The sequence below is a fragment of the Alligator mississippiensis genome, chromosome 2 (genome assembly GCF_030867095.1).
Source record: "Alligator mississippiensis isolate rAllMis1 chromosome 2, rAllMis1, whole genome shotgun sequence".
NCBI lineage: Eukaryota > Metazoa > Chordata > Crocodylia > Alligatoridae > Alligator > Alligator mississippiensis.
In genome coordinates, this window is record NC_081825.1 from 112,228,375 (window position 1) to 112,250,429 (window position 22,055).

Consider the following 22,055-nt stretch of genomic DNA (forward strand, 5'->3'; position numbering starts at 1 on the left):
AATGTGTATAGGCCAGTTTCCGATCACTTAGGCTGCAGACAGAAGTGCCAATATTTACCCAATCTTGCCCATAAAAATGCCATATAGTCATGAGTAAACACAAGTACATGGCTGCAAAGCACTTTAAAAGGACCCGATTCCACAAAAATATAAACCCGCATTGCATGAGGGCTTAGGTAAAGACATTTCAGAACATAGTGTCTTCCTGTTTGCCTCCCAGCTTCTGAGCTGTTTTCAGAATGGGAGTGGGGACAGGGAGCATAGGGAGTTCAGTCTGGGTTTTTATCAGCCCCTGCTGGAGGGCAGGGCAGGTGTTTTAGAGCCCCCTGAGGTACTCCCTCCCACACCCCCCCCCCCCACCTACCTAGGAACCAACTTTGAACTTCTGTTTAGTCCAGGGGATCATTGTAACTCAGAAGGCTTCCTGCAAAGTGTTCAGAGTTACAGCAGGGAGCTGCATTTCTGTTTGTGCCCTCTACTGATAAAAAAAATAATGCCTATACCTGGTCTTTATATGCCTGTAGAGCAGTTCTCAAAGACTTGGTCTTTATATCTTATTAAATACAATAAATACATAGAGGACTACAAACATCTGTGTGGACTTCATTGACCTCAGTATGGTTTATATTTAGAAGATAAGGACCAGCTTTAAAAACCTGATGGATAGCCTAATGCATTTCAGAAAGCTGAAAGTCTATAATAAAATATTTAAAGAAGGAAATAACTTCACCACTGAAATCAAAAGATGTGCCTTTCTACCAATTCTCTTTAAATCAATTATAACTATGCTAATGTGGTGATTTAAATGGCATCTTCAAAGCCTAGAGTCACCTTTGTTACATTAACTTGGCTATAATTCAAGGTGAAGCCAGGGGGAGAAAAGAATTGTGTATTTTTATTGCTCATTTTATACTGATAATATTTTAAACAGACATGATTTTAAATGGAAGTGAACTATGGAAATTATGCTATCGCCATAGCCCATAGAATTCACATCAACTGTAACTATAATGCAAAAGGCAGAAAAACCCTGAAATATGGTAAGAAAACAACTTCTTTAAGCTACCTGAGGCAGTATATTCAAGTTTGCAGGAATCTGAAGCACTTACAAGCTTGAACAACTGCTAAATCTTCTGCAAACAAAGTTGTGCATGATTACCAAAGCAAGAAACAGGTAGACAAACAGATATTGCCCTAACATCCAATCATTGGCAGCTCATTGCCAGGTTGATTACCCTCCTTTTGGAGGTAGCCATTTGAGCAGTCATTTCAGATGATGGAAATTTCACCCTGAAGCTTGTATTTGTTTCTTGCTCCCAAAATTGTGACCCATGAAGTATGCATTATTTTAAAAAATAAACAAATTTGCAGTAAAACTATATGATCATATAGATATTATATTTCACAATGCATATTACAAAACCAAGAGAATCAAAAGAATGTTTATAACATTGCAAGATCTGCACTAAAATGCTACAATATCATTTCACATAGAGCAAAGATAAAAGAAAAACTTGCCCTGTAAGTTAGAGAAACTAGATACAGGCAAATGCAATTCTTTGAAGTTCATTTTCAGGTCCCTTGTGTATCTGTATAAATAAATATTTATAGCTATATAATTTATATATTCCTGTATAAATACCTTACCTTTTTTCATGTAGATAGTGGAAAAAATAGGAAAATATAAATTAAATGTTTAATTTTCATGACACTTAGAAAAATGACTTTCCTTTGGATCTATGGACACTAAGAATTCTTCCATTCAGCATTTGAGAGACGATCCTATTTTTCCTGCAAATCTTTTTTTATGCATTTAAACTACTATAGTAGCATCTCTGGAAATAAAGGCTTCTAGATCAAGATTTCCTTTGGCATTTAAAAACATTCTATTTAGAAGAGCAGTTAAGGGTTCAGTGACAACTAAAATACCTGAAAAATATCCCATTGTATCTTTTAGAGAAGCAGTATAACATATGGTTTGTACAGAGCTTTTCTCACCAGCCCAGACTGATGCAAAATTATGCAGTTAAGAGACAATCTGCTGGCAGAATACTGGAACAAGATTTGCATTACTACAGATTTGTATGCCAAAATAAAAATTATTTAGAACCTTAGGGAATGAGATTTGAAGTTGCAGACAACTTTACTTGTACTTAAATTCCATACAGCTACTAGCATTTCTCAGCAAGGAATCATGGAATTATACATGCAATTCTAATTATTATGAAGATAGCTGTTAGTCTGATTCTCTGTGCACCATGCTAAATAACTACTCTCTACTGTTTACTAATAGCTTTTTTTTTTTCTTTCTTTCCTTTTTTTCTTTTCTTTTTTTACTGAAAATGGTAAAATGTTGATTACTTCATTTATTTCCAAGCACTTCTGAAAACCTCCTATGGAATGCATTTGCATGTCTTGCTTATCTTCATCTTCAGATGAAGACTAGTGGAAAGAACTTAAGGCTTCAACAGGCCTGTGGCACAACAAAAAAGTATCACAGTGGGTGCATCTACACGAGACACTTAACCTCACGTTAGCATAATTTATTGTGAAGTAAGCATGTGCATCTACACATGCACATGCTTATTTTGCAGTAAACTTGCAAATGCAAGGAGCAAATTTACTCGGGATTAATAACAGCCCCATAGCTATGTCCCCCTGCCCTGACTACATCCCCCTGCCCTGGCAGCAGGGAACTCCAAGCCCCCTGCTCCTAGATCACAAACAGGGAGCAGGGGCTGGGAGATCCTTATCTCCCAACCTGAGCCGTGTGGTCACAGGGTTCTGGCTGGGAGATAAGGGTAGCCCAAGCCCGGTGACCATGGGGCCAGTGCTGGGAGCTCCCTGATGGCAGGAGCAGAGGAACCTGTTCCCTACCCAGCTCCACAATCTGGGGAGCCTGTTCCTTGACCAGCTCTTCACTCATGGAGTTAGGTGAGGAACAAGCTCCCCAACCCCTGCCCTGCATGCCTGGGTGGGAACAATCTCCCCCTGCCCCAGCAGCAAGGAGTGTTCAGCCCCCTGCTTCCTGATTGTGATTTCAGAGTGGGGACTGGGAGCTTGTTCCTGGCCCAGTGCTCCCTGCCAGTCCCTGGGCTGGCACCCAGGGGGAGCCTGGAGTTCCCCGCAGTGGTGGCAGGGGCCCATTGCAAGGCCACTGGGAACTGGGTTCAAATTTTCTCCCTGTTGCATGTGTAGACACCTGCCCAAATACCCTTACTCTCAAGTAGTTTACACCAGAGTAAATTTGGACCAAAGTAAATGCATGTGTAGATGCACCCAGTATGTACTGCACTCAGAATTACAGTGTGTGAGGGTGTAGCCCAGGGAACTTCATAATAGCCAGTTTGCTCACCATGAATGAGATTCTGCCAGTGGATATTCATGTACAACTCCCATTGACTTCCCAGGTATGTGCATATTCAAAGTACCATTCAACCTGAAATTATTTTCCCATAGTTATAATTTGTAGATTAAAACAGAAGTCACTGACACACCTTGGACAGTATTACGAGAAAGAGAGGAAGGGGCAAGAAATGCTTCCACATGTTAAGATGAATGTAGTGCTCCATTGAATAAGATAGCAGTTTTATGCCTTCCTGTGTCCCAGTTGCCAGCTTTCTTTGTTTTGTTTTTCTTATATCCTTGCTAATGTTTTAGGTATAAGCAATATTTTTCCAGGTATTTGAATCCAGTTTGAATTTTTCACAGTTAATTGAAAGGCCAGGCTGCAATTAAAAAGGTGGTTGATATACGACACAAAATAGCTGCTGTTTTCGGCTTGATGTTGCCTCTTCCACAAATCACTTATGCTTGGATCCTGTCGGACTAGAGAAAAGAAAATGAAACCATGAACATTTTAATTAAAAATCCATCCTTGCTTACATGTGTGGGTGGTGGGAAGACAGATAGCTAAGGCATTTAAACTCTCTCTCGCTCACTCTATTGCCTTCCATAGTGCCCATCACTAGCATAGTTAAACCCTTCCCTGGAACATTAAGGCCATAAGGCAAGGCCCTGGAGAAACAGGAATTTTTAGCCCATCTACTTTACATAAATAATAAAAAGCAAAACAAAATGAGTTTGGGTTCTGTCTGTCCTTTCCATAAAGGGTCGTCCTTCTTTATTTATGTTTCATTATTCATTTGCATATCCAATGCTGCTTTCGGTTTCCCAATCAGCAATCTTACTGCTTATTATCCAGAAAAAAGGCATTAAGTGGCAAGTGATGAGGTGTGGCTAGGATTCAGCAAAAGTCTGACTCATTTACTTCCTCCCCACTGTTTAGAGAGTCCCATAGGTTTGAATTTGTTTCTTGTTCATTCGTTTCGCTCCCCTTCCTTGTGCTTTATAACAGGAAAAAAGCTGCCTCAGACAAATGCAGTTAGTTAGTAACCAGTCACATGGTATATTAAATAACTAGTTAACAGACTTCTAAGTTATAAGATGTATTTTCCACACAGTTGAAGAATTGTCTTTGTTTTTCTAGACAGTGCACGAATTGTGTAAAAGAGAATGTGATTAAACAAATACCTTTCAGGGACCATTTGCCACCATAACATATTTTATAATTTATCTATTTCAGTGATATCTGCAGCTATACTACTCCTGTAAGGTAGACTAATTTCAATGCACTACTCATATTTAAATGTTAATGGAGTGAAACTGTTCACATCCATATTTTAACAGGTTTAAGTATGCAGTTCACCTACTTTTGGAAAGAAAGGTTTCTCAAGATGTGAAAAACAAAGTCAATCAAACAAATTCAAGTGAAAAATTAAACAAACTACACATGGATGAGTATTTAAATAGCTATTTTACCGCCTGTGGAATTAATATATGGGTAGGTTAAGACCTGCTATTCACTTCTAACCATTAGCAGTCAAGTGGAAAATTGTGAAGCTGGTCATTTTGAGAAATTCCTGTGCTTTTGGGATAGTTGGTAAATTTTTCCACTCTATAAACCCCAGTTTTTGTTTTATTATATATATATACACACACACACACACACACACACACACACACACACACACACACAATAAAACAATATATATACATACACATGTATACGTACATATACATATGAATATATGCACACACACATGCAATATACATGCACACACACACGTGTGTGTATACAAAAATATAAATATATGCGCACACACATGCATGCATATATACACATATATAACATGCTACTTGGTTTGCTTAGACTGTCTAAATCAATCAGTGGCAAGAATGCCCACTATAGAGGTCACAAATTTTTTTTAACAAATATGTTGATAATTAGTGCTTGGCTTTCACACACAATACAATACAGCCCTTTATAGCCAAATCCCATGCATATACTGTGAGAGGTGTTTCTAGCATCCTAATCAAAATTCATTTCCCATATTTAGCCTTTTCTTCTAGAAAATCCCTGCAATTTCATTTGGATATGCACTCTTTAGCAGTGTGGTATGCGATTATGACACCAGTATTTTAGCTCAAATATTTTAGCATTTAGTTTATTTAGAAGAATACCACAATGAAATAAAATGATAATGAGGATACTAGTTTGATGCATTTTAGTTGGTGTCTACCAAGTTTACAAAATGTCTTTTGATATTTTTCATGAAAAATTATTATAATAACACTGAATTGTTCAATGGCTATATCGTCAGTATTTTATCTGATATTTTTGTAAGTTCTCCAATTCAACTAGCAACAACATTAACAGTACCACTATGAGATTTATTAGCTTCTCTGGCTGTGTCCAAACATGCAGGGGTATACACTTGCAGTGGCACAAATTGCTGCAGTGCACATCTCTGCATGTATGCTTCATTGTGGGACAAACAGTCCCATAACAAGAAAACTGCCCTTGCTCAGCTACTCCCAGCTCAGCCAGGGAGAGCTGGAGGCTGGGGCCAGTACTGCTGTTGGCCCCAGCAGTCTTATCGGGTGGCCTGGAGCAACAGGGGCACAGGTTGGGTAGCACAGAGGCCTGGACGGCTGCAAAGTGTTGTTCTGGATGGCCTGACCTGTCTGTGTCTCAGTGCATTTCACCACTTTTTACACTTCTTTTTGTTTTGCCCTCATGCTGCAAATCTGCAGTATGGGGCACATTTTAATGTCACAGATCACGTACACCTGCATGTCTGGACACAGTCTCTTTGGTAGAGCTAATAGTAGATTTTAGATAGCTGAGGTAGGTATCAAAAGAAAAATAAACGACTGAAAACAGCAATATTGGTGAGACTAATGGAAATAATAAGAAAAACAAAGAGGTCAATGCACAGTATGTTGATAGAAAACAAATTCTATCTGTCAAATCTTCCCAAGTCATGTTCATTGATTATTTGAATGGCAAGCTGAGCGCAGGTCTCCTTAAATTTAAGTATATAAGAACCACTTATCTCAAACACAAACCAGAAGCAGGGGAACTGTTGACATGCAATTTTGCTAAGCAGCATTTGAAGCAAAAACAGGTGGGAGTGGTTTACTTTGGAGTTGTTTTTTTTAGGGAAGCCAGGAACAGTAGGAGTGTTTTTATTTTTGCTTTTTTCTTCCAATCGGCCTCCCTATGCCATGAAATTGGCTCGGCTCTTTATGGCCCTTATTTTCAGGAATGCGAAATGAGGGGTGGCCAACCTGTGGCACTTGTGCGACAAGTGTCATAGGAAGACTCAGCATGTGGCATGCAAAAAACTGGGGAGAGGGTAGATAGTAGAGTAGCAGATAGGACAGGGAACAAAAAACAGAGCAGCAAATTAGGCAGGGATCACACAGAGCAGGAAGAAGAAAGCAAACGGTAGATAAGGCAGGGAGGAGAACGTAGAGCAGCTGATTAGGCAGGGGAAAGGGATTGGAATAGTGCCCAGGGAGGGTGTGAAGTTAATCTGTGGCACACCTGCCAAAAAAGGCTGGCTCCCCACTAAGCTAACAATCGGTTCTCCTACATCAGCGCAGGTTGAGGTCATTCAGCAATTCACAGAATTAAGATCTGTTAATAGAAATGGTATTATTTTTTAAATCATGGTAGAATTTGCTTTATATTTAAACTAATACTACTCTCTCTGCCTCCCCACATGCCATGTATTACTTGCCAGAGAACAGCCATTTGAAAGCAGAGAGTAGATTGCTTGTGATGGACTCCAAAAGCTGGGGAGGTACACTGACTGCATGTCAATATGGAAATTAATTAAGTAGTAAAACATTCAAAGTAGGCCAGGTGATTATTTAAAGTGTTTTCTTCGCCCAGTTAACTTATAGAGTGAAAACCCTCTCCTTGCCGTCAATGGCAGAGCAAAAGATTTGACACAAACCTACAGCTGCATGAAAGAAGAAGGTTTATATTTAGTAAGCAGGAGGCAGAAAATCATACACTGAAGTCCTTCAATCCAATTCCAACACCATACAACTAGAAGAAGCAATAAGCAAGCAGTCATCTGGAGAAGGCAATAAAGAACTAGAATGGGTTGGGGAGTGGGGACCTTAAAAAAGTGAAACTAGAGCACAGAGCTGGTAAGTTTGCTGTACAATAGCTCAGGCATGTTTTAAATTGTGTATACTAGAAGGAATAAAGTTAACATTATTCTGAAAGCAGAATACACCAACCAAAAGATGAGATCAAGCTATGTGGTCCAGTGAACATATAACACAAGTGCTGAGGGTGATGAAGAATCTAACAAAGAGAGAAAAATTCAAAGGTGACTTAAAAAATAATAGAAAATGCCAATCCTTTGCCTGTCCAGTGCAAAAGATATATGAGATGTGATTTATAGTCACAAGACCCAGTTAAGGTTGAGAGAGCCTCTACATTCAGTACAGAAATCCAATTTGCCTCTGAGATCCAAAGCTTTGCTATTGGGTATATAATGAGGGACAAATAGCAAGCATATAGAAAAGTGTGGTGTTCTTGTTTTTATCGACTAGGAAATGCATTTGGAACTATTGAATGCTTTTTTCTTACAAGAAAAGTTTGGATAATGCTTATTTAGGTCTTTCTCTGACAGGAACAAATTACTGCAGGTAGCCCAAAGCAAGAATATTCTCAAAGACAAATGGCACATGGGCCTAGTCTTGAACTCTATAATATGAAAAACAATCGATTGCCAGCTGCCATATTCCACTGCAGGTGTTTTATGGGGGGGGGGGGGGAGGGGGGGAGGGTTACCCCTAAAAAATCCTCTGCAACCCATCTGATAGATTTTTTTCCATGCGTTCCTGAGCTCTACAAAAGACGTTCTATAGGACCTCAGGCAGACTTTCTGTTTGTAGAATTTATTTTGTTCCAATTTTTTTCTCACCGAGCAAGGCTCTAAGATAAAATTATTTATAGTCTTTGATGCACTTTTATATTATGCTGATGTGAATACCACACAAGAAGATGGAGAGATATCAGAGTTTATAATGGTGAACTTGCTGCTTTTTTTAGATAGAGGGATTGAATCACCTTTCACATCATTACAACAATGTAACTCCTTCAACTTTGGTAATGTCACACACCGTTTCATCAGCTCCAAAGGAGAAAAAAGAACGATACCTTGATATTTTGAGTTTTTCATCTAAAATATTTGGACCATATATCTAAAGGTATTTAGATAGCTAACTCCCATTGGTTTTAATGAGCCATAGGCATATAAGTATCTCTAAAATATGGCTCTTTACTTATATATAGCAACATCTCAGTTTCTTTTTTTAATTTTTTTTAAACATTGCTTTAATTTAAAATATGTCCCTTTGACTTGTTTCAAATAATGGTCATATATCAATTGGTATATATCAAGGATATAGGATATAACAGACCCATTAATAACATATATTGGATATAACAGTCCTATATCAATAGGTATATCAAGGCTATAAGTCTTATATCAAATCATAAAAGCATGCATTTAATATATGGAAAAGACCAGATGATATGCAGGAGCAACTGACTACATATAAGCCAGCATTATTGGTATAATAAATGTGACCATGAAAAAATAAGTTTTTCAAGGAAAGTAAACACATAAAAGCACCTCAATAATCAGAAGTATATCTACATATCAGAACAGAGAGATGGTCTTGGATATATCCTCTTCATTCAATGGGTAGAAATGGCTCAGAATTCATGTCTACTAACAAAACTAGTTTTAAAACCCTCAAGGCAAATCAACAAAAGCATATTCATATTTTTAAATAACTTCATCCTTAATTCTCAATCCTCATAAGTAGCTTTATCTCTCATTATAAATATTGTGAGAATACTCAGTACCTCAAAGGATTGGCTGCACAAGACTGTCCAGTTAAACCATACCTCCACTGAATAATTATACCCTATTATATATATTTTTTTAATCCAGCATACATTTAGATTATAGAACAATTCTCTGAATGAAAAGTTGCCATTAGAAAGACTCTTATCAGATATTCATTATGTTTACAATAGTAACTATCCTTCCCAACAAGGATTAAAAAATCTGTCTTTATTAGTTAACAGGACACCCTGAAAATAAGAAAATTAACAAGTAGCAGCAGGATGCTGCTTGAAGTAACAAATATGATACATGCTAAAATAAGGAGCTTGTCTATGAAAATAAGAAAGCTGAACCAAAGAAGGAACTGCAAAAATCAGAAGGCAAAAACTAATATGGATTATTTTAACTCTGTAGCTGCAGTTGAGATTTAGCAGGGCAAAATGAACTGGTTTGGATTGTGAGGGGAAAAATAAATCTTAACGTTTATGGTTTAACTCTCAAACTTCTTGGCTGGAATTTAAACAGGGTACTGTAACCTGATCTTGCATACTTTCAGATTATATAACAACAGCTAAAGGCTGTACCAGGATGATGGGAGGTTGAACCTGGAGCTATCTGAGGTCCAGATATCCTCAATTGTCTATAGTTCATGGAAGAGGCAGACTAAGCCAGAGTCAATTGGTTCTTCTTAACATTTTCCATCTTCTTTTATCCCCTGTTCTGAATAGACTGGGTGGCATAGGAGATTATGCTTTGCCAAGCACTTCCATTGCCTCAGGATGCAGGAATCAACCTTCTTTCCTGCTCTCCCTTACACAGATTAAACTGTGCTATCTTCTTTTCTAGGTCAGAATATCCTACATGTTGTAAAGAAACAATTTGATATGTTGTGACCAAGTAGGAACATAATGTATGTTCTTACATACAACACCTTTTATTCTCCAAAAACCAGCTGTTGGAAACTGTAGTGCATATTGTACGAGAGAAATGTGATAAGAATAGTTTCTACTGGTTAGAGCAAATGTGAAAGTAAAACCTGCATGCAACTCACGGGAGGAGAACAAAGAGTAGGTTGGGCACCCTCAGTCCTAGAACTCATTGGTTACAAGGAAAGATATTTTTAGTCCATTCTGCCTTTCAAAAACATGGTGTGTGTTTTAGTCCAGGGTATGTTGTATGTAAGAAAATATGGTACTATCAACTATTACTACTACTGAAAGAATAATATAAACTTGAAAAATAGCCATAAAACAAACTGTGAAATTTGAAACAGAATTCAGGAATTTTCCAAAACTATTTTTTTTAATGAATATGTACAAATAATATTTTTTTTTTCTTCTGGCACTTATCTACCTACTTTCAATCTGGAGAAAAACAGTTTCACTAGAACTTTTTTTTCCTGACAAAACATTCTTTTGATGAAATTTTCCAACAATCAGTAAAAAATGCTCTTATTTCACCCCAGAATGGCTCCTGGAGCTACAGATGGAAACAGGGTTGGCTGATTCATACGTTTCTTTTTAAAATTGCAGGCTACATCTCAGGCTTCACACCTTCAATTCATTAAATATATAAAATATTTTTAAGATGGGTTGCTTGGCAAAGCCATACTTTAGAAATCCAAGCTATGACAATTCATCACAACTGAGTATTTGGCTTCGGATTGAAGCATTGCTAAATTAGTAGCATAAAAAATGTATTCTTAAACTACCAAACATTACAGAGATCATCTTTAAAAGAATCCTAAAATATCAGGTAGCACTTTTAAATTGGCATGCAATATTTAGGAACATTTTGAAAACTGGGAAAAATGCAGATAATCTTCATTTCAAAATATTAATTCATTTGTAATATTTTCCCAAGTATAAATACACTGATGTTGCTCTCTCTTCTAATACAGAAGTGCTGTAACAATGGTACAATTTACTCCAATAACTTACCAAGTAAGGGGATGGAACATTCAACACAATTACCATACTGCAGAGTAATGTACCCCAGAATTTATTCTGTAATAAGGAGAGGATATACAATTAACTCTCCTAAGCCAGCTACCCACAGTAGGCACTACTATAGTGTTTGTCCCTAATGTCTGAGAGGAGCTAATTTGCATTGAGCAAATGACTAATAAGCGATTAAATTAACTACAGTGGACTAAGTCACTTTCCAAGCATTACAATCAACTTTCTTATATAGAAAAGTTACTATACATTTTAAGGGATACATTTTACCTTTGAAATGAGGGTTTTACTAAGTAATAAAGCAATGTATTGTGTATGCATTCCATTTCCAGTATACAGTACAGTAAATTTCTTATATAGTAAGCCTGTCATGTGTTCATACACTAAGGCTATGGACACGTATATTATTAAACATTTTTAAAGCGGTGAAGAGACTTGTTGTATAAGAGCGTTCATCAGAAGACCAGAGATAATATTTAGTCCGCCAACTTCAGCTGTTAACAGATGTTTCATTTGGCACAGGCCTGAAAAATCCAGGGTTTGACCCAGACTGAAACAGGTATGGCACGGTTATTTAAACATGTTGACCTTCCAAACTGTACTGCTATTCTTCCACTAACATGTGGACAACAAGAGCACACAGCCTGACTAGCTTGTCCCAGGAAAAAGTGCAATACAATCATAGAATAATAGAGCACTAGGGCTAGAAAGGGGTCATCAGAAGTAATCTAGTCCAACCCCCTGTCTAAGGTAAGATTAACCCTAGCCACACCATTCCTATACAAACCATAATCTAAATTCTGTATAAGACTACCATCAACCCTGACACAACACAGACCTAACACCCTAAAGATGTATCTAGCCGTGTCCCAAGAAAAAGCATTAGTATATTTTATTCAGTACACTTAGAGCAGAACAATGGATTTCTATGTCTGTAGGATTCCAGGACAAAAGACTTTCTCCTGGGACATTTATGAAGTCTATTTGCAGCCTTTGTCCCTGATATCAAAGATTTTCACAGAAATCAGAGAATCATAGAAAATTAGGGTCGGAAGGGAGCTCAGGAGTTCATCTAATCCAACCCCTCACTTAAACAGGAGCATCTCCGACTATATCATGTCAGCCAAGGCTTTGTCTAACCAGGTCTTAAAAAACTCTCTGGGTAGCCTGATCCAGTGCTTTATTAGCCTCCACATGAGAGAAAAAAAAAAAAAAAACTTTTTTATAGCTAATCTTAACTTCCCTTGCTGCAATTTGAGACCATTGCTTCTTGGTTCTGTTACCTGTCACCAATGGGGACAGTCTAGCATCATCTTCTTTGGAACCACCTTTCAGGTAGTTGAAGGCTGCCATTAAATCCCCCTCAGGCTTCTTTTCTCCAAACTAAATAAACCCAGTTCCTCAGCCTTTCCTTATAAGTCATGCTTCTCAGTCATCTAACCATTTTCATTGCTCTCCGCTGGACTCTCTTCAATTAATCCATATCCTTTTTGTAGTGGGGGCCTCAAAACTGGACACAGTACTCCAGTTGTGGCCTCATCAGTGTCAGAAGGGAATAATCACTTCCCTCAGTCTGATGGCAACACTCCTACTAATGCAGCCTAGTATTCAATAAGGACACAGTGTTGGCTTTGTAACAAGGACAATGTTGGCTCATATTCAACTTACCGTCCACTGTAACCCCAAGGTCTTTTTCTGAAGAGCTGCTGCTTAGCCAGTCAGTCCACAGCCTGTACCAGTGCATGGAATTGTTCTATCCTAAGTTCAGGAGACTGAACTTCTCCTTACTGAACCTCATTAGATTTGTTTTGATCCAATCATCCATTTTGTCTAGGTCTCTGATTCCTAGCCCTACCCTCCAGAGTATCTGCTACTCCCCCCAGCTTGGTGTCATCCACAGACTTGCTGACTGTATACTCCATCACATATTCCAGATTGTTGTTGAAGATACTGAACAAAACTGGTTCCAGGACTGACCCCTAGGGCACTCCACTTGATACTGGTTGCCAGCTATCCACCTTATAGTCCCATCATCCAAACCAGATTTACTTAGCTTACTTCCAAAAATGTTGCCGGAAACTGTATCAAAAGCCTTGCTGAAGTCAAGGTAAGTTCCATCCATTGGTCTCTTCGCAACCCACAGAGCAAGTGTTTTCATCATAGAAGGCAATCAGGTTGGTCAGGCATGACTTGCCCTTGGTGAATCCATGCTGACTATTTCTAATCACCTCCTTTTCCTTCAAGTGCTTAGAAGTGGATTCCTTGAGGGCCCGATCCATGATCCTTCCAGGGACTGAGGTGAGGCTGACCAGTCTGTAGTTCCCTGAATCCTCCTTCTCCCCTTCTTAAAAATGGACACTATATTTCATCTTTTCCAATCAACTGGGACATCTCCTAATCATGATAAGTTTTCAAAGATAATGGCCAATGGCTCTGCAATCACAACAGCCAACTCCCTCAGCATAATTGGGTGCATCCCATCTTGTCCCATGGATTTGTACACATCCAGGTTTTGTAAATAGTCCCTACCCTGTTCTTTCACCACTGTCAGCTGCTCACCTCCTCCCCATACTGTGCTGCTAGGTGCAGTAGTCTGATAGCTGACCTTCCCTGTGAAGACTGAGGTAAAAAAACATTGAGTACTTCATCCTTCTACACATCATCAGTTACTAGTTTTCTTCCCCTATTCAGTAAGGGACCCACACTTTCCTTGATCTTCCCCTTGTTGTGACATACTTGTAGATACCCTTCTAGTTACCCTTCACATCCCTTGCTAGAAATAATTCCATTAGTACATTGGCCTTCCTGATTTCATCTCTGCAGTGCCTGAGCAGTACTTCTCCCATTTTGTCCAAATTTCCACTTCTTGTAAGCTTCCTTTTTGAGTTTTCACTCATTGAAGACTTCCTTGCCAAGCCAAGCAATTCTTCTGCCATATTTCTAATCTTTTTGTGCATCAGTATGCTTTGTTCCTGCACCCTCAGTAAAGTTTCTTTAGGTGCATCTATGTGTGCATTTAAGTGCAACTAAATTTACTGTGCATTCAGCTAATGCACAGTAAGTTATTTTTGGCAGGTGACTACATGTGCAGAGACTTTACACCAAATCTAGTGCCAAATCCATCCAGCCCTGCCATGTGCAACTGTGGCCACTAGAGGAAGCTCCAGCCTCTAGCCATGTCGCTGCCAGCACTTGGCAGGCATGTTGAAGCCAGACCCAGATGCCAGCTCTTGGCCAGTGGCACAGGCTGGACACAGGCAGCCTGCCTCCTTCACCCACTTCCTAGGGAGGGACAAACCATGTTGCTAGGAACACCTGCTGCCATGGCTCCAGATCCCACTCCCCACCTCTCTCCCTGCAGGCCAACAAGTCTGCTGTATTACCACCCAGCCCATGGCACCTGGGGTTCCTGGACAACTGTGGCAAGGGGTTGTCTGTACCCCCACCTTCCTCTCTGGGGAGGTACCCCAGGGCTGCCCCCTAACACCACCTCTGCACCCTGAGCATGCCTGTCTTCCATGTGCCCTGGGCAGTGCACAATGAGCTGTTTGTGTAGGCTAAGGGGTGCCTGAACTATTATGCCCTGCTGATGATGATTCTTCTGGTGTCCCAGGCACACCTGTGCTCCTGGTTTGGGACCCTAAGCTATGATGGTATGGCCTGGGCTGCCATGGAGGGATGCCTGTGGCAGCACTATATGTCCCTGCCCCTGCTGCTGATATCAATGCATTCCTTGAGTTGTAAGAGGCCCATGCCCACCCAGCTGTGCCCAGTGTCCTCAGCCCATGAGCTGCTCAATCAAGTTCTAAATTGTGTCTTGCCTCTGCATGATGTGGGGGGCAGTGAAGGCCCTGCCTCTAATGCAGGACTTACCATGTGCACAGGGCTGGCAAGGCTGGTGGCTCAGCATGGGCCTCCCCATTAGCAATGCCATCCAACTGTGCCCAGTGTCCTCAGCCCATGATGGTGGAGCAGTGCCCAGCCAGGGGCCCCACTGAGGAGAGACTGGCACTGCTGGCAGCCAACAGTGTCATGGTTGGCTGCTCCTTGTGGTGGGGTCTGGGAGTGTGCAGCTGGTGAGGCATCTGCTGGCCAGGTCTCCTCAAGCTGCTAGTGGGTGCAGCAGCTGAGGAGGTGGGCAGGACGGGGCACTGAACAACCAAGGGCCCTCCTTTGGGGAGATGTCACCACTGGAGGGGTCAGGGTGGGGCAGGTGCTTAGTCAGGCTGCCTGTTAGTGAACACTTCAGGGTTGTAGCCTGTGTCATGGGGCACCAAAATGTTGGTCAGGTCCCACATAAAGGAAATGGTTTTGTAGGTACAACTGGATCAATGACTGTGGTTTGTCACAGCCCCCCCATGCTCACAAGGTCTTGATCTTTATGCAGGACTGCCATGCCATCTGGGACTGCCCTTGCTTAAGCATCCTACCTCATAAATATGGGTGTTTGAGTGTCCCCCCCATGCACAAACTGCCTCTGGTCCTCTGCATCCCCCAGAGGGCCATGAGGTCACCAATCTCCTCCTGGTTCCAGTTGGGGCCCCAGGTGGAAGGCTCAGGCATGTGCTTGCAGGCACAGCCAGTTCCCAATGGGAAGGATGGGGAGGATATGACGGTGTGTCCCATCCTGGCTTAGGCAAGCGCCTCTGGACAGGGACAGTCCTTGATGTGGAGGGTGGAGAAGACATGATGGTGTGTCCCACACTAGCTCTCTGGGCCCTTGCACAGCTGCCCCTGTGTGGCCAGCCCTTCACAGAAGCCAGCAGAGGGGCATGGCCAGGGACTTGGAGACACATGACAGAGACACTTCACCAGAGGACCTGCAAGGACAGAAGACAGTACTGAGGGTGAGTAGAAGCAGGGAGAAGGTACTGGCCCTCCTGCCAGAGGCAGCAGCTCTGGGGGGGGGATGTCAGAGATGGGCAGGAGGTGCAACAGACTGCAGCCCTTTGCAACACTCACCTGTGGCCAAGCAGCAGTTCTGCAGAGGCAGCCTGGATCCTGCCCATGGGGGTACACAGGACCTGCAGTGGTCCAGGGTCCTGGTGTGGGTGCCCCAGGGCACAAAATGGCTGCTGGTTTTTATAGCTTGCAGCCAGGTGCTGCCACAGAGCAGCCCAGCCCTGGGCCAAGAAAGGCACCTAGCCAGAAGCCCTGGGGCTGGGCTCAGGGCAATCTCCTAGTGGCTAGGCAGCCCTGGCATTAAAGTTAGTGCTGGGTTGCATCTACGTGTGCATTACTGCACTTTAACTGATCACAGCTAAATTTAGGTGCAATTAGCCATTTTTACTGTGCAGTAAGGACATGCACATGTAGACACATGCCTGTACAGCACAGTAAAACTAGGCTAATGTGCATTAACGCAGCTTGTGTAGACATGTCCTTTAAAGTACAGCCATGTCTCTTGGACTCCATATATTGGACCTAAAATTGTTTAGTTCCCTCTTATAATGGAATGTAGTAGATGAATAAAACAGTTGCAGCAGATAAATTGTAAAGCAGTGTAATTTTAAAAGCACTTTAACAGCACATCTGTCTTGTTTCATATAATGAGGTCTGCATTGTTATAATGGTATCTATTTCTATAAAGTTCAAGAAACATAAGTCAGAAAATCACGATCACAGCTGCTGGCAAAAAAAAATAAAACACATAGAATAAGTAAACAATACAGCAGGCGAGGGGGAAGGGGCTATAGAACATGCCAACTGTGACAAATAAAGAAAGAAGCTCAACAAGAAATAGTAAAACATATTGGAAAAGTTTGACATAGTATGAATATTATAGTTCATTGGAAGTGTGTTTAGCTCAAGTTTATAGGATCAGCCACACTTCTGCCCTCTTTCTAGATTATTTAACTCATCTTGAGCTTAGCCTTTACCAACTGAAGGGCTGAATTTTGCAATTCAGTGGTCAAACTAGCCAATATTTGCCAACTATTAGGATGCCTATACATGTGCTCTGACAGATATGAATTAGACTGCTTTGGAGCAGACTTGTTTAATCTAGTCTGCTGGAACATTCTAATTAGAATGTTCTAGCATGCCTAATCATCACATGCATTCAGTGTCCCACATTTCAAATTGGTGGCAGGTGTCCTTTAAGTAAAACTCTTTGAATGAGCTTTGGTTAAAGCACCCTGGTGACCATTTTGAAATGTGGGACACTGAATACACATGATGCTGAGTTGTTTTAATTAGAGTGGCTGTCTGCGAACCGCTCTAATTATTTCACCCCTCCCTCCCCACCCAAGAGCACATGCATAGACACCCTTAATGACCATACAAACCCATCTCAGTTTGGGCACTTGCTTTTAGGAATCTGCAACCTGTATCCTTCTTAAAGTATTTTTATACGACAAGCTGCAGGAAGCATCAGGAGAAAGGAATCTACAATAGCAATACCCCCTCCCCGCCCCCCAACTAAAAAAAAAAATCCCTTCAGAAGTATTTACTCTGATCTAGAAATGTAATTTTTTCCAGAAATATTGATGGTATAAGAAAACAGAGAAAGACAACCTTTTCTGACTTTCCTCCTCCCCACTCCAAAAATATTGGTAAAAATTGACATATCCATAGTAGGTACATACAGTTTAATGTAAAAAAGCACTTACGCCTTACCAAAGAATTTAGGTATTATATATAATCACTCTCTCACTCTCTCTCACTTTTGAATACTTACAAGTAGTATTAAAACAGGAGCTGCACCAAGGTACTTAATTTCTTGTTTGTTTGCTTGCTATTGTTCCCATTTGATATATCTGTAAAATAGGAAAATAATATCAACTGATAAAAACACAAAACATTAATATTGTGGACTTGTAAGCATTTTTTTTTTTATCTATAAAGCTCAAAAATAGTCCATAAATAGAGTTACAAGGCAGATACAGAAGAAACTCACTTTACTAGAGAAAAAAGTCTTAGAACAATTTGATGCATTTTCATTTTCACATTGTTATCATAGCACACTATTAAACACTCACAATAAATTTGGAGATATATCCAAACTTTATCCCTAACACCAGACTCTTTATTACTGCATGTTCATCATATATTAAGCATCATATCTGTAAGCAACACAAGCTATCCTATATAATCCTAGCAAACAGTTTATTGACTAATATAATCTTGTAAATGCTAGCATAGTGGAAGTTTTCCCTTGTCCTTATCAGAATCTGTTATTGAAATATCCACATATCTAATCCTGAACTTTCCAGTAACCTGTATACATTTCTTTGAATTGAAAATGTGCACAAAATGAAACAAACATGTTACCTCTTTCATATCTTAACCAGTTTCTTGATTTGGGGTGCATATTTTCTAATGTTGACTGGTTTCTTTCACATGCTGCAGAAGATGGAGGAATCTAAAACAGACAAGAGGAAAAAAAAGATGTCAAAGATTATGTAGTTCAAAAGCTTTTTAGAGGATTCCCAGACTACTCTTCTAGACCAAAGGGCTGAAGATGTTCTGATATTCTGCAGGATTTGTAAGTACTTCTTATTGTCCACTTTAAGGGTAAGTACAAACATTCACAGCTCCTGGCTTCAATTTAGGTGACTGACTTTACTAAACTGAAACTGGGAGAGGCATATGCAGGTGTTTGCTGCTGCTGGGAGTGGTGCAGAGAGCTTGAGTTAAGTAACTTGGGGAGGGACAGGAAGGGACTGGTGGATCCAGGCAGGGGGGTAGCAGGCCTGGGGTGCAGGAGGAGGATCGAGTTGATCTAAATGTAATGCTTGTACATATCCAAAATTCATTACTTGTTTAGCCATCAAATGCAACAACAACGCTGTTTTTGTCAATATTACTGCCTAGCCTTGAACTTTGAATCCAGGAGGTTTGCAGCACTAACTACTGGTTGGTAGCAAAATTCTTTTTTCGTAAAATTCTCATCATCTATTCTTAACATTCATAATCATCTATTCCTCACTTGAGTAGAGGTTCACATAGATTCTCCAAAACAGGATATTTTGTTCTGTCTGTAAATTGAGGAAGGTCTTAAGGAACATTGATTCAGATGAGAATGCAGAAGAATGCCAAATGGCTATAGCCTTTTCAGAGTCCAGCAATTGAACCCAGATGACATCCCCCATCAACTAAAGTTTATTGTCCACCTTAACATTTTCAGTTACCACTATTTCTTGAAGGGTATGTTTTAATAGCTTTGAAGTTACTTTACCATACTTGTTTTTGTTGAAAGCTCCAGTTTTACCATGTTATTGTTATACTGCTTTTCTTTCTGTTTTTCTTAAAAATTGCAGCTATGGTAATAGTACTTATATGATATTTTAGATTTTTTTATTTTTTTGCTTTTTATAGATCTTCCCCAGCATGCCTAGATTCATGAAATCATGAAGTAGCAGGTTTAGCCCACAGGAAGCACATGTTATTGCAGAAATGTGAATACCTGCCCATTTATTGCAGAGATATGAATACTACTTTTATATTACTGACATTGTTAACAGAGCAAATGCTTTCCTAGTTCCAATTGTCTTCACATATTTCAATACTAATATGCTCTGTAGTGTGCCTGTTCTCTCCTGTTTCAATGCTCTCATAAAAAAAGTTAGTTGAGGTGGTGTTATCATAAAGCTTATGATTCATTCCCCTCATGCATTTGTCTATCCAACTGTAAGTATTGCCAGACAAAGTGCTTATTGATTTTTTTCTTGCATAGTTTGCATTATATGATCATATTCTGACTGTAGAAAAGAAAGTCTGCTGGGCAAGTGGTATAGTAGTCTTAACAGTTTAAATGCTGCCTGCCAATAATTATATTCAGTGACTGATAACATGGTTCAAAAAGCTTATATAGCTCCTACAAGCACTTGAAACTCATTGCTGGAAGTCTTTTTTATGTAGCTGGCAGAGCTGTTTGTTATTTTTCTACTGATTGAAAAGCTGAAGTTCAGTGTGCAGTGCTTCCAGAGGGTGATGTCACTGAATCATCAGCACTTCTGGATCAAGAATATATGCTTCAAGTATGTCAAGCATGACATAGATGACCTTTGCCAGTGTCATCTATGTCATGCTCCTTTCTTGACCTTCACTGGTCATTTCTTGACCTTCACTTTTTAATCCTTGTGGGATATTTCATATGTATGTTAGGATGTGCTGGTACCAGTTGGAAATGCATATTTCATTTGGTAGTATTTTCAAAATATTTTTTGTCTGACTGCTCTTTAGTTCGGTGTTGCTTTCATATGTTAAACTATAGCTGTGCCATTTTTGCTGAGGGGAAAGAAGAAAACAGAGTGCCTCTTTTCTGGACACCAGTTCCCCCTATAGATCTTAGAGTTAGGACTCAAAGAAAGGACCCATTCCAGCCTCTCAATATTGTCTTCTGCAGCCTTGTAGACCAAGGTCACCTGCTATCTGCATAAATTATTCTACATAGGCAGGCAGGAAGCAGACTATGGGTGGAATCACCCATTTAACTTACTAAGTGGAATGAAAATGAGCAAATGCACATTCAAGCAGTTTGGTACATGTTAAGCACTACTGTGATATTGCAAAGTTGCTCTCTTTCCGGTAAGAATTATATTGAGACTGTATCAGGTAGCTAACTTTAATATATAACTTTAATATGTGACAACATTCCAATGTTTTGTAACTGATGCAAGTGAACATGTGACTATAGTCTATTTATCCTCCTTCAGAACAGAAGGTAGCAACCTCGAAGTCCACTGAGAAAAGGGGTTTCTGGGATGGGTTGGCTGTTCACAGGGATTAGCAGGCAAACAACAGCTTCAGGGTTACAACATTTCTATCCTGCTCACACTGTCCAATGTCAAACTCTACCTCCTTGACAAAAGATAAGAGAAGCAGGCAGGAAGTAAAGACAGCAAAACACTGTATTGACTTGGCTTGATATTCATCAGGGGATTCATAGACATATACAGACAGAAAATAGGAATTGCAATTGTCTACTATTATATGTTTTGCCATAAAGTAAGCTTCTTTTAAAATATTAAGTTATTAGAAATCATTTTTAAGGGCTGAAGCACAGCACTAATAAGAACATTGTAAACATGGCACTGGAATTCTTCCATGAAGAGGAAACATTCCACCTTAATGTTTCTTTTCAACTTTTCCCCAAATTGCCATATTAGACTGTCCCAGGTGCATGATAAGAAAGGGGTGGAAGACCTCTCCCATGGCACGGGTCATGGTGGGGACAGCCTGCCACAACAACAAAAAGAAAAGCCCTGAGAACTGGGCAAACTTACCACCCCCAGGTGCAGCTGGGCCAGAAAAGCCAAAGAGTGGGGGAGCACCTGCGTGGTTCATCAGCCACTTTTCTCTGCAGCTTGAGCTGGTGTGGCCCAATAACATCATCAAGGAATGCCACCCTGGCTGGGATAAAAGCTGTTGGCAGGGAATCAGCTCGGGGAATGCAGCAAGGAGGTGGCTGTGGGACCATCCCCTGAGTCGAGCAGGGGCCTCCAGACATCTACAAGGAGAGGCTGAAGAGGATCCCAGCAGAGGGTTCCAGGCCATAAGTAAAAGGGATATGTCACCCTGGAAAGTGAAAGAATCAATCCAGAGAACGATGCCAAGGAATGGTGAAGCTGTCAGACATAGAACGCATGAGTGGGGAGTAGTCTTAGGACCCTTCCTGGAGTTTCAATTATCTGTTTATCTTCATTTCACTTTGAAGCCCTCGGGTCAGGAGGAAGGCCACAGGACAGATGTTGAGGGTTGAGCAGGCTAGGGCTGCTCAGGGGATCCCGAAGCTGATAGGCCAGACCCATCATAAGGGCCTTCTGACCACCCCAAGTATACCTGTATGGCGGGGAGGAAAACTGTTGCAAATACCGAGAGCTAGAAAGGCAGAGAGGGAGTGGGACACAACACCTAGTGAAGTTGAACT

At 40.4% G+C, this 22,055-nt stretch overlaps 1 long non-coding RNA gene across 1 annotated transcript; it reads right to left on the bottom strand.

Annotated features, from left to right (window-relative positions):
* Positions 1 to 754: 754 nt before the first annotated feature.
* On the bottom strand, positions 755 to 18,617 carry LOC109284809 (uncharacterized). The gene is made up of 3 exons (XR_002092379.2): positions 18,455 to 18,617; positions 17,862 to 17,940; positions 755 to 3,828 (listed from the first exon to the last, which is right to left on the bottom strand). It is a non-coding gene; the product is annotated as an uncharacterized LOC109284809 (long non-coding RNA).
* Between the last annotated feature and the right edge of the window lie 3,438 nt (positions 18,618 to 22,055).